Genomic DNA, 12,709 nt, shown 5'->3' on the forward strand with positions numbered 1-12,709 from the left:
TTTTTTTTAGACATTTTCAAGTTAATTCCTACTCTCAACATTGTCAATAATATTTTGAAAGGCCGATATCTCAATTTCCCATTTTATAATACCATAACATACGAACTCAATATCTTTGCTTAGGAATGTCCGATTTCATTGGGGAAAATGGCGATGTGGAGCAATATATCTCTATATTTAAGATATATAAAAACCTCAAAATTGATAACCTGCCCAAAAATGTCTCCTTTTGACATGACACGTCACATTTGTTTGCAATGTCGCTGTCACTGATGTACCAGCTAGCTAGTACAGTGTATATTGTGATTGTATGTTAGTCCAGCACAGATTGCACACAGTCCACACTTGACGTAGCGATTGAGTGTTTATAATTATATACATGAAGACGGATGCTTAAAATAAAAACACGGATATTCCTCGAATTCAGAATGCAATTTGGTATGTCTGATGTGCAAAGGTTAGATAAGACAAAAAAATAGTGTATTGATAGAGAATGGTGTGCAGAACTAACACTAGTTGTGTGTTGCGTAATGTGTGACCGGGCACGCTTATGTGAATTTATATAAGCAAAAAAACATTAGCACTATACTTGCAGCTAGAATATATAAATATGAGCTATTTATACTATCAAATGCACCTAAGTGACCATTTAGTGGAACAGTTAGGTAACATATTCTATACAGAAGATCCCTGCTTGTTCCTTCCCATTAAGGTATAAAATCAATATGTGGTTTCAAAAGATTTACTAAACATTAATGTTGTTTTAACATTTCAGATATACCGATCCACTGATATATATCTCCAGTTGTAAACTACCAACAGTCGATCCAGGACTAAGACAGAAGCCAGTGAGGACTGTGGTCTTGTATTATTGCTTGCTGCTTCACTCCAGGACATCTATGCTAGAATTGACTTTCATGGTGGGTTTGAGGTGCACACAGTCATTTGATCTACATCTTTGAATATTGTTAGGCTTATCCAAAGGTCACTATGTAAATACATGTTGGCAATGAAACGTTTGAACCCATTTACTTGTGCATATTGCACACTTAATCATTCGTCTTTGGCAAATTTGAAAACCCACATGACTAGACACTTTATTAAATATGTACAAGCCCGTAGATGCAAATGTGTGTGTTGTCGGAAAATCTTGTCAAAAACTAGTGGCCTGCAAAGACAGTTCAATAGCCACAGGATGTTATGGTATCAATTTAATAATTGCTTGATGAAAAGGACACCCTATCAGTGTGAGAAATGTTTTGTTGACAGAAATCACTTTGTGCAACACATCAGAACTCCCAATAATGAAAAATTCTTTCAGTGTGAATACTATCAGAAATGTTTTGGTCAGAACTCTGATCTAATAAGACATATCAGATATCAAATCAAAGAAAAACCCTTTCAATGTGAGTACTGTCAGAAATGTTTTAGTTTTAAGACTCATCTTAAAAGCCACATCAGAACTCATGAGAAACCCTTTCAGTGCGAGTACTGTCAAAAATGTTTTTGTCAGAACTCTGATCTTAAAATGCATATCAGAACTCATGCCAAAGAGAAACTCTTTCAGTGTGAATACTGTCAGAAATGTTTTAATTCCAACTATGGTCTTAAAAGGCATATCAGAACTCATACCAAAGAAAAACACTTTCAGTGTGAGTACTGTCAGAAATGTTTTAATTACAACTATGGTCTTAAAAGGCATATCAGAACTCATACCAAAGAAAAACCCTTTCAGTGTGAATACTGTCAGAAATGTTTTAATTACAAGTGCAATTTTAAAAGGCACATCAGAACTCATACCAAAGAAAAAACCCTATAAGTGTGAGTACTGTCAGAAATGTTATACTCTCAGAAGTCACCTTGTACCCCACATCAGAACTCACACTAAAGAAAAAACCCTTTCAGTGCGAGTACTGTCAGAAATGTTTTGCTAGAAAAAATGACCTTGTGGACCATATCAGAACTCATACCAAAGAAAAACCCTATCAGTGTGAGTACTGTCAGAAATGTTTTAGTCAGAGTACTCACCTTAAAAGCCACATCAGAACTCACACCAATGAGAAACCCTACCAGTGCAAGCTCTGTCAGAAATGTTTTGCTCGCAGTTCTAGTGTCAACAGGCACATGAGAACTCACAACAAAACATGCTAGAATTGACGTTCATGGTGGGTTTGAGGTACTATCAAAAATGTTTTCCTCTCAGAAATCACCTTGTACTCCACATCAGAACTCACACTAAAGAAAAACCCTTTCAGTGCGAGTACTGTCAGAAATGTTTTGCTAGAAAAAATGACCTTGTGGACCATATCAGAACTCATACCAAAGAAAAACCCTTTCAGTGTGAGTACTGTCAGAAATGTTTTAGTCAGAGTACTCACCTTAAAAGCCACATCAGAACTCACACCAATGAGAAACCCTATCAGTGCAAGCACCGTCAGAAACGATTTGCTCGCAATACTGATGTCAATAGGCACATGAGAACTCACAACAAAACATGCTAGAATTGACGTTCATGATGGGTTTGAGGTGCACACAGATCTACATCTTTGAATATTGTTGGGTTTATCCAAAGTTCACTATGTAAATACATGTTGGCAATGTAACGTTTGAAACCATTTGCTTGTGCATATTGCACACTTAATCATTCATCCTTGACAAATTTGAAAACCCACATGACTAGACACTTTATTAAATATGTACAAGCCTGTAGATGCAAATGTGTTTGTTGTCGAAAAATCTTGTCAAAAACTGGTGGCCTGCAAAGACAGTTCAATAGCAACAGGATGTTATGGTATTTGTATATGAATACAAAACCCACCCAAGTCCATACTTTGGCCAAATTGAGTTAAGCATGGGAAATTGTTGCTATACATAGGCCTGTCATATGTATGAAAGAACAACTCAAATTCATCCTCTGTGTCTATTGAGCATGTGAAAAATAGCATGTATGAAATGAAAGAAAGTCCATGATTTGAGTCTTGTAACACATTGATTGAAATCCAATATGTATAAAACACTTGTAACACATTCATTACTGGAGAGTGACTTTTGAAAAAGAAAAAAAAAATATATATATATGCACGAATGGAAATACCCATCCGATCGTCTACCCAGGGTAAGGGTAGACTCTATATTACTTTGTAAAAATCTGGATATATATCCGTGTGCTGTTACTAACCATGTTAATACAGACAGGGTATATGACGTATGACTTCTTGCCAACGTGTAATATCCATGAAAATTATACGCCTATGAACCATATAATTTTTGCAGTGTCAACCCAGGGTTACCGTTTAAGGTTGGTCTGAACCCTGGAATTATGGAAACTTTCGGGCCTCATAACTTCTATATTGTTGGTCTAAAGTATATAAAAGTATACATATTTAGAATGGCAAAGACTTGATAAGTTCATCTGTGAGGTCAAATTTGGGCCAAAATGGCACTTTTGGCCCAAAATCCCAAAAATAACGTTTTTGGCCCACTTCTTTTTTTGTGCACCGTAACAAAAAAATTCTTGAGCCAAAATTTTTTGAAACTAATTTTAAAAACTAGATCAAAATATCTAGGACTCGTTTTTTCATTTTTTTGAATTTTGACCAATTTCACCAAAAATATTTGAAATTTGTGCCAAAATCGGGCTTTTTATGATTTTTTGAAAAATCAGCATTTTTGACCATTTTTGGCGCAAATTTCTCAAAGTTAGTCGAAATTCAAAAAAATGAAAAACGGGTCCCAGATATTTTGATCTAGTTTTAAAAATTAGTTTCAAAAAATTTTGGCTCAAGAATTTTTTGTTACGGTGCACTAAAAGTGAGCCAAAAACCATTGTTTTTGGGATTTGGGGCCAAAAGTGCCATTTTGGCCCAAATTTGACCTCTCAGATGAACTTATCAAGTCTTTGCCATTCTAAATATGTATACTTTTATATACTTTAGACCAACAATTTAGAAGTTATGAGGCCCGAAAGTTTCCATAATTCCAGGGTTCAGACCAACCTTAAGACATATTGTCAACTTAAAGTAGTTTAGTGTGAACTTGAAAGATGAACATAGTTGAAATGCTATATACATGTTGGGAAATTTCGATATGTGCAATTTAGGCGCTCAATATATATATTGTCAAAAATGTTACAGGTATATTACTCAACTTTCTATTACCCGGTACTGGTATAATATTTACTTTGTTCTTCCTTTATCTTTTTAGTTTCTTTATCTTTCTAACATTCCAAACACCGACCAAACCCCATCTCTTCTCACTCTTCATTCTGAGCGTGTTATCATGGTTATGGATTAATAAAACTGTACATATTAAATTGTAAATACCAACTTGGACTACGGTACATGTACCACGGCCATGTCCACGCTACGGACGTTCCGTGCTGTGTAAACACTGGGAACGCTGCATAATGTCATACTCGTGAACTGGTCATGCTGGTCGGGGGTTTCCCACACAGACACCACCAAACATTAATGCTTTGACCCCGGTGCGGCATTGCAACCAAGGGGCGTGTCACGCTGCATGCATCAATGATGATATTGTATGTTCTTTTTATAATACTCAGACCCCAGTCCCACCACTCTGTTATAGCACATGAGTGCCGCATACCGGTATTACTTGGAGGCCAATTGATGTTCTAGTTGACATATGTTCTTTATTTATTAATGTGCAAACTTGATTGAAGATGTAGGCCTGCGCATACTGTACACATGTCCTTATTTAACGGGAATTAAATGTATAAGAACAGCTCTAGGGTGTACACATCGTAACTCTTATATCAAAGTCCCTATTACATTGTCTATCCAGGGTAATGTTACCCTGGGTAACCTTACCCTGGGTAGACGATCGGATAGGTATTTCCATTGATGATTAAAAAAACCACCCAAATCCAGCATTTAAAATGAACCCCACGAAGTCCCTGAAATGCTAAACGTCATACCTAATACAGTTTAACCTACTCATTTGCACGTTAAACTTACCATATTGACCATCAGGTATTAAATCTAACTGAATACCCAGGGAGCAGGGGATGGTCCACCTGCATCGGGAAGATATAAAAACCTCATTGGTGTCAAACAGTTCAGTGGGGTCAAATAAACACCCCTAGGGTGGACACGTAAAAAAATCTGCACAAGGCCTACAACAGGGGGGTCACATGTGGGGGGGGGGGGTCCATTTTAGTAATTTTTATTCAAAGTATATCATGTTTGGTGTCAAATGAAAGGAAATTTAATTTCAAAGAGAGTGGTGTTTGTTTTGTCAATTTATCATCCTGCAAAGAGTTACACTTGATTTAAGGTGTAAATGTAGGCGTACACTATATAGTAACGGATGATTGAAACGCTAACATGGTTAATGAGGCTATACATCGTGTATATTACTGTCCCTATCTAGAAAACTAGAAAATGCTAAAGGTGCCTTAAGACTTCCAGCTATTTCAGTGGAATGGTTCATTCTTATAAGAACTATTTTCTGTAAATCCTTCGCCAATATGACAATCATCTATAATATGGATGATACTACATTTATAATGTACATTCACATGAACATCAAAGCCAACTTTGTACCTCATTTAAAACGTACTAAGCTTAGCTACATTGTGTTATCATGACAAATATTGTTTTATTTTGTATTTGATGATATTGTTTGATGAATAAAAATATGAATGAAATAATATCCTATTGGATGTCTTCTTCAGATCCACTTTCTTCTTCATCACTTGACTCCAGTTCACCTGCCAGTTCAATTTCCTGCCAGTTCCATGTCTTCTTGCAGCTTTGCTCGACTACTGGCAGGATGTCCTCTGCAGATTCAACCGATATTGCATCGTCTGGATGCTTTTGAACACTTGCAGTTTCTCTGGCACCCTTTCCTGCAGGAGCAGTTGGTTCCTTTTGACACATTTGGTGGCCATGGTGGATTTCACATTGCTTGTGGAACTACGATCTCCCCTCTAATGTCCATCCACATCCCTTTGCGATGTATGCTGTTTTGTCTATGATGCATACATATACTGCTCTCTCCAGGTGAAGGCAAACTGCATCCTCGGTTGGTGGTAATCTCTTTAAGTTAGTAGTATCATTCTTCAGAAATTTGTGAGCCCTGAGCTCTGTAAGACTATTACACCGGGCGATGTCATTGCTGGAAGAGTAGACTCAAATGAACAGGATTTATTAGTTATATATGATCACCGGCATGTCCAGGATCTGTTCCTGTGGGGGGCTCAAAGGGGCTTTCAGGGTTATGCGGGGGAGGGGGGGGGGGGCTCAATGGCTAAATTCGCCATAAAACGGCAGAGTTTACATGATTTTTAACAAATGGGGGGCTTCAACCCCAAAGCAGCCCCAGACACACCACTGATGATGATGGCTGGCTGGGTCAAGGACTGGGTTGGGTAAGGTCAATGGCGTCGGTCTCTGTTACTAGGTAGAGGTACTAGAAAAAGGTGTCAATTCTAAAGTAGGAGTGGGTCAACAAGAATGTGAATCGTGAAGAGGATCTAGCTACTTGTTATCTAACCAAAAACATGGAAAGAATGTGAAACAGCACATTAAATCAGTATATTGATTGCAAAATGTAATGAAATATGATACCACACATGCCATGTGCGCTGTTCTACTTCATCTGATAACCCCCACCCATTATCCAGAGCTCCCCCCCCACCACCACACACACACCCCAACAGGATGGCCCAGTCCAATCAAATGTATGGCATAATTTTAAGCATCAATTTACCAATCTTTGTGCAAATAAAAGGTGATTTTGTCACATTATAGTGCACTATATTAAGTATTACGCTGCAAAAATGGTTTTCCGGGGGGAAAACTTTGACCCCCCTTAACACCCTCTATGCATCTGATTTCAAAACGTGTCCACCCTAGGGATGTAGCCTATAGTCCATAGAATCCATCTATATAGGACACGTTTTTATATCTTGCCAAGTCAGTTTGCATCAAAATATGGGGGTTTGCACCCTGGGTAGAAGGAATTAAAATGATACACAGGTTTTTTTCTCAAAATCACTTCTCATGGACTTGGGTGGGTTTTGTATTCATGTATTCAATTGCTTGATGAAAAGGACACCCTATCAGTGTGAGAAATGTTTTTGTTGACAGAAATCACTTTGTGCAACATATCAGAACTCACACTAATGAGAAAGTCTCTCAGTGTAAATACTGTCAGAAATGTTTTTGTCAGAACTCGGATCTTATAAGACATCATATATCATACCAAAGAAAAACCCTTTCAATGTGAGTACTGTCAGAAATGTTTTAGTCAGAGGACTCATCTTAAAAGGCATATCAGAACTTACACCGATCAGAAACCCTTTTAATGTGAATACATGTACTGTCAGAAATGTTTTTGCCATAACTCTGATCTTAAAAGGCATATCAGAACTCATGCCAAAGAGAAACCCTTTCAGTGTGAGTACTGTCAGAAATGTTTTATTCAGAACTTTCAACGTAAAGGAGCATATTGGAATGTCATCTTTCCCTGGGTAAGAAAGTGCCCATGGTCATGATGGTGCTAGCAGCAGACCAACAGTAGATATATCTCTTAGAACCTCAGATCCAGGCCAGACCACCCTGAGGGGCAGGAGTGTGACTTGGTCAGGGCTAGTAGTAATGGTAATAAACAAAATTTCTTGACCAGGGCATGAATGAGACCCCTAGCAGAAATTCTATACAGCAAGAAGTGTATCAAAAGTGTATCAAAGTGTATTAAAACTGTATTAAACAGCAATTTGATACAGTTTTGATATACAAAGGGTGTATTGAAAATTTATCAACTGAAAATATAGGGTATCAAAACTGTATCAAATACCACCTAACTGTATCAAAAAATGTATCAAAAGTGTATCAAATTTGAACTTCGTTAATTTTGACCATGCCTGTGGTGTATCAAAAGTGTATCAAATTGGACTTATTGGACTTAGTTCATTTTGGGTGGCTAGAGGTATATCAAAAGTGTATCAAATTGAGCTTTCATAAACTGACCTTTTGTAGTGTATCAAAACTATCAATAACTGATCACATGACTAGATCATGACTCATCATTTTCAAATTTGCTCATGTGGCATGCATGCAGTTAACACCAGGATTTGCATAATGTGGCTGTATTTTAGAGCAAATTATGGTGTTTTATTTATCATGATGAAGATACAAACATGCTTGTAGACTGCACATTAGGTTACAATGTAGTTGTAATCAGGGACTGTGATTAAAGAGGATATTTTATTGACTTTGTTCTGATAAGGTAAGCTTTTATTATATAGGGCATATATGTATTAAGCATGAATATAGCACATGCCTGTATAGTAAAAAACCCTGCTGAATCTTTTTGATATTGGTAGCCTTTTTTGTCTCTTTATTGAGGGTTACAACTTCAGTGACAAGCAGGCCCTCTGTATGTATGTTCCATTTTGGTTGGGTTTCGCTTTTTTTCAATACTTTCTCACACATTTGTCCTATTATGTTGTAATTTTGAACATTGATAGGGAAAGTGCATTGAGCTGTTCTGTTATAGGGCAAAGTGCTAGAGCTCAGCATTGGGCAGTTGGGGATTGGTCCAATCAAGCCCAAATTCAACAGTAATGATATTTACGACATTCTTAACATGTTTTACATATTTATGACCCCAAAGGTCAAAGTTAAGGGGTCAAAGGTCAAATTTCAAAATTGGTCCAATGGAGCTCAAATTCGGCAAGAATGCATATTTACAAACATTAATGACCCCAAAGCTCAAAGTAAAGAGGTAAAAGGTCAAATTTTGAAGTTAATCTAATCAATTCAACAGAAATTATCCTTACAACATTGTTAACATGTTGAAAATATTCATTGCAGCATTGGGTTTTTAGGGGGGCATGCTGGCCAGCGGGACCGCCCTATTTTTGATACATGCCATTTGATACACTTTTGATACAGTTTTTTGATACACTTTTGATAGTTTTTTTGATAGTTTTTTTGACACACTTTTGATACATTTTTTATACACTTTTGATACAGTTTTTTTATACATTTTTGATACATACCATTTGATAAACTTTTGATATGTATGAAATGTGTTTGAAATGATAAGAATTTCAACACTAATTTGATACAGTGTCAATACAATTTTGATACATAAAAGGATTAGAATTGGAACACTGATTTGATAGTGGCATATTTGATACACTTTTGATATAATTATGTATCAAATATGTATGAAATTAAAGGATAAGAATTTCAATGCTAATTTGATACAGTTTAAATTGGAACCCTGATTTCATAAAGTGACATATTTGATACACTTTTGTTATAATTGTGTATCAAATATGTATGAAATGAAAGGATAAGAATTTCAATGCTAATTTGATACAGTTTAAATTGGAACGGTGATTTCACACACTGGCATATTTGATACACTTTTGATATAATTATGTATGAAATGAAAGGATAAGAATTTCAATGCTAATTTGATACAGTTTAAATTTGATCGCTGATTCATACAGTGACATATTTGATACACTTTTGATATAATTATGTATGAAATGTGTATGAAATGAAAGGATAATAATTTCAACGCTAATTTGATACAGTTTAAATTGGAATACTGATTTCATACAGTGACATATTTGATACACTTTTGATATAATTATGTTTCAAATATGTATGAAATGTGTATGAAATGAAAGGATACGAATTTCAATGCTGATTTGATACAGTGGCATATTTGATACACTTTTGATATAATTATGTTTCAAATATGTATGAAATGAAAGGATACATTTCATTTGATACAGTTTTGATATGATCCATTTGATACATTTCATAAACCCAAATTATTTGATACTTTTTTGATACATTATCTTGGCTTTTGATATGTATAAAATGTGTATGCAATGTTATAATTTGATACAGTTTTGATACATAAAAGTGTATGAAATGAGGGTTCCAATTCAAATACTTTATATTTCATACATTTTTCATACGTATTAAAAGTGGTGTATCAAAAGTGTATCCAATTTCAGCCAGGGACAGCCTCAGGGCTTGGTCAGTCCAGGGGTCAGTGTTGACCATCTCCAACTATGTAACCTGTCAATCTTAAATATGTCATGGCCCTGAAGAAACCCCAAATAGTATGTTTTAGACCTGGGGTTTAGACCACAACTTTGCACATCTTGCGTTCCAATATGCTCCATTAAAAGGCATATCAGAACTCACACTGAAGAGAAAACCTTTCAGTGCGAGTTATGTCATACCAAAGAAAAACTCTAGAAGTGTGACTTACAGAGTACTTTCAAATTTAACCCTCCTCTTTTTTGTTCATGCAAAATCAAGAACACAATCTGTCACTAAAAATAATTAAGCCAAGTGACCTTTGCATATTTTTGTATGACACAGTACCACTACATTATGTTCTGCCGACAATGTGCAGTGGCTAACCTGATTGACGCTTTCACATACACCCGTTTGTATGGCACCGTACTACCAAATGGTGTATCCCAATTGTAGGTTAGCCCAGCACAGATGGTACATGCTTGAAATCACGAGCATACATTTTACAGATTCTTAAAAAAATTGGCATTTTATGTTAGTGTGATTTATTTCTAGTATCAGAAATGTGTTTGCAAGGAAAGTTATACTGAAATTGATGAATGAAAAGCTGTAGTTTAAATTTATTTGTTGTAATAAAAGTACAAACTTCAAATTTACATTTGAATGGCTAATTATTTAAAGTGAGATTCCATACACTCTTGTACCCAATTAATGTCCCATCTCAGGTAGACTCTCCACCTAACCCAGCCGCTTGTCACTGTACACAAACCCCAAGTGAAGTAATCTTTGTAATCTGTCATCAATACATGTATTGGCAGTTATGATCAAATCTCATGCAGAAGTAATCCTTGTAATCTGCCATCAATCCATGTATTGGCAGTTATAATGAAATCTCAGAAGTAATCCTTGTAATCTGCCATCAATACATATATTGGCAGTTATGATCAAATCTCAGAAGTAATCCTTGTAATCTGTCGTCAATCCATGTATTGGCAGTTATAATCAAATCTCAGAAGTAATCCTTTTAATCTGCCATCAATCCATGTATTGGCAGTTATGGTCAAATCTCAGAAGTAATTCTTGTAATCTGCCATCAATCCATGTAGTGGCAGTTATGATAAAATCACAGAAGTAATCCTTGTAATCTGTCATCAATACATATATTGGCAGTTATGATCAAATCTCATAAGTAATCCTTGTAATCTGTCATCATGCATCAATACATGTATTGGCAGTTATGATCAAATCTCAGAAGTAATCCTTGTAATCTGCCATCAATACATATATTGGCAGTTACAATCAAATCTCAGAAGTAATCCTTGTAATCTGCCATCAATCCATGTATTGGGAGTTATGATAAAATCTCGGAAGTAATCATTGTAATCTGTCATCAATCCATGTACATGTATTGGCAGTTATGATCAAATCTCAGAAGTAGTCCTTCTTTCGTATGCTGCAAATAAGGGAGATTCATATCTCAAGTTTGCTGTTGTGCAGCCAATCTCGTGTGGAAACATCAACTTCAGAGAGTCCCTTGGCTCCATTTGGGGGTCGATGAAGGTTACAAGCTTTGATGATGTGGTCTGCCGTCTGCTCTTCCTTTGGGTGAGGCCCCATCTATGCATACTGGCCCTGAAGCGACCTACTCCTGTTCGCAGGCGGTTGAGTTTCACCCATGCATGGCGTGGCAAATCCGAGCCAGGGCTGGATTTCGACGTATCTGGAAACGCTGGCTCCCCAACCTGTTCCTGCGAGACGTCGAAAAAGAGCTCCCCGTGCTGTGACTTTGTCGCGGAGGCCTGTCAGGTGTTGTCGGTAGGTAAGCGATCTGTCAAGTTTTACTTCAAGTTAGGTAGGGGTAGCTTGGAAAGCAAGTCGACTCTTGTTGACCATGATGTTTAGCTCCCGCTTAGCTTCCTTGTTGTTCAGGTGGAAAGCTGCTGAAACTGTTTTCCCTTCACTGAGCTTCAGGCGCCAGTTCTACAGATATGTTGATAGGGTATCCATGTCATTGCTGAGGACCTTCTCAATGTTAGATCATTTCCTGTGCGTTGCCAGGATGGCTGTCATCTGCGTAGCCGTACTTCTTTGATGTTGTCTCAGGCAGGTCATGGATGTAGATGTTGAATAGCAAAGGAGTCAGTACAGATCCATGAGGAACCCCTATGTTAAGACGGCGAAGTCTGCTTTGCTGTCCATCACTGGTCTTCAGTACGAAGCTCCGGTTTGAGATTAGGTTCAGGATTTAATGGACCATACCTCTGTCCGGAATCATACGAAGTAGCTTTGCAGTGAGTCCCCTGTGCCATACGGTGTCATAAGCAGCAGTTAAATCCACAAAGACAGCCCCTGCCTTCTCCTGGTTCTCAAATGTATCTTCAATGTCCTGCGTAAGGAGGGTCACTTGGTCCACAGTTGACCTACCCTGGCGGAAGCCAGCTTGCTCGTGGGGCAGCTGAGAGTCAATGATGGGGTTGACCCGTGCATGGATTAGACGCTCAAGGAGTTTGTAGGGGATGCACAGCATTGAAATGGGCCGTAGCTCTTTGGATCATCCTTGGGTTTGTTCGGCTTCGGTAGGGCGATCACGGTGGCCCTGCGCCAGATCTTAGGGATTTTGCATTGGCTCATCGAAAATGACAGAAAGAGGCGTAGCCAGTTGGTTACGGCGTTGC

At 37.3% G+C, this 12,709-nt stretch overlaps 1 protein-coding gene across 5 annotated transcripts in view; it reads left to right on the forward strand.

The window, feature by feature from the left end:
- Nucleotides 1-6,204, forward strand: part of LOC140168261 (uncharacterized) — a 71,567-nt gene extending 65,363 nt beyond the window's left edge. For all 5 annotated transcript variants that reach the window (XR_011861174.1, XR_011861175.1, XR_011861176.1 and 2 more), the window contains 2 exons: nt 776-3,298; nt 4,002-6,204. The gene's annotated coding sequence lies outside the window, so the exon portion shown is untranslated. The remainder of the gene's footprint in view (nt 1-775; nt 3,299-4,001) is intronic.
- The last annotated feature ends 6,505 nt before the right edge of the window (nt 6,205-12,709 follow it).

This window comes from Amphiura filiformis, chromosome 13, assembly GCF_039555335.1.
Source record: "Amphiura filiformis chromosome 13, Afil_fr2py, whole genome shotgun sequence".
Taxonomy (NCBI): Eukaryota; Metazoa; Echinodermata; class Ophiuroidea; order Amphilepidida; family Amphiuridae; genus Amphiura; species Amphiura filiformis.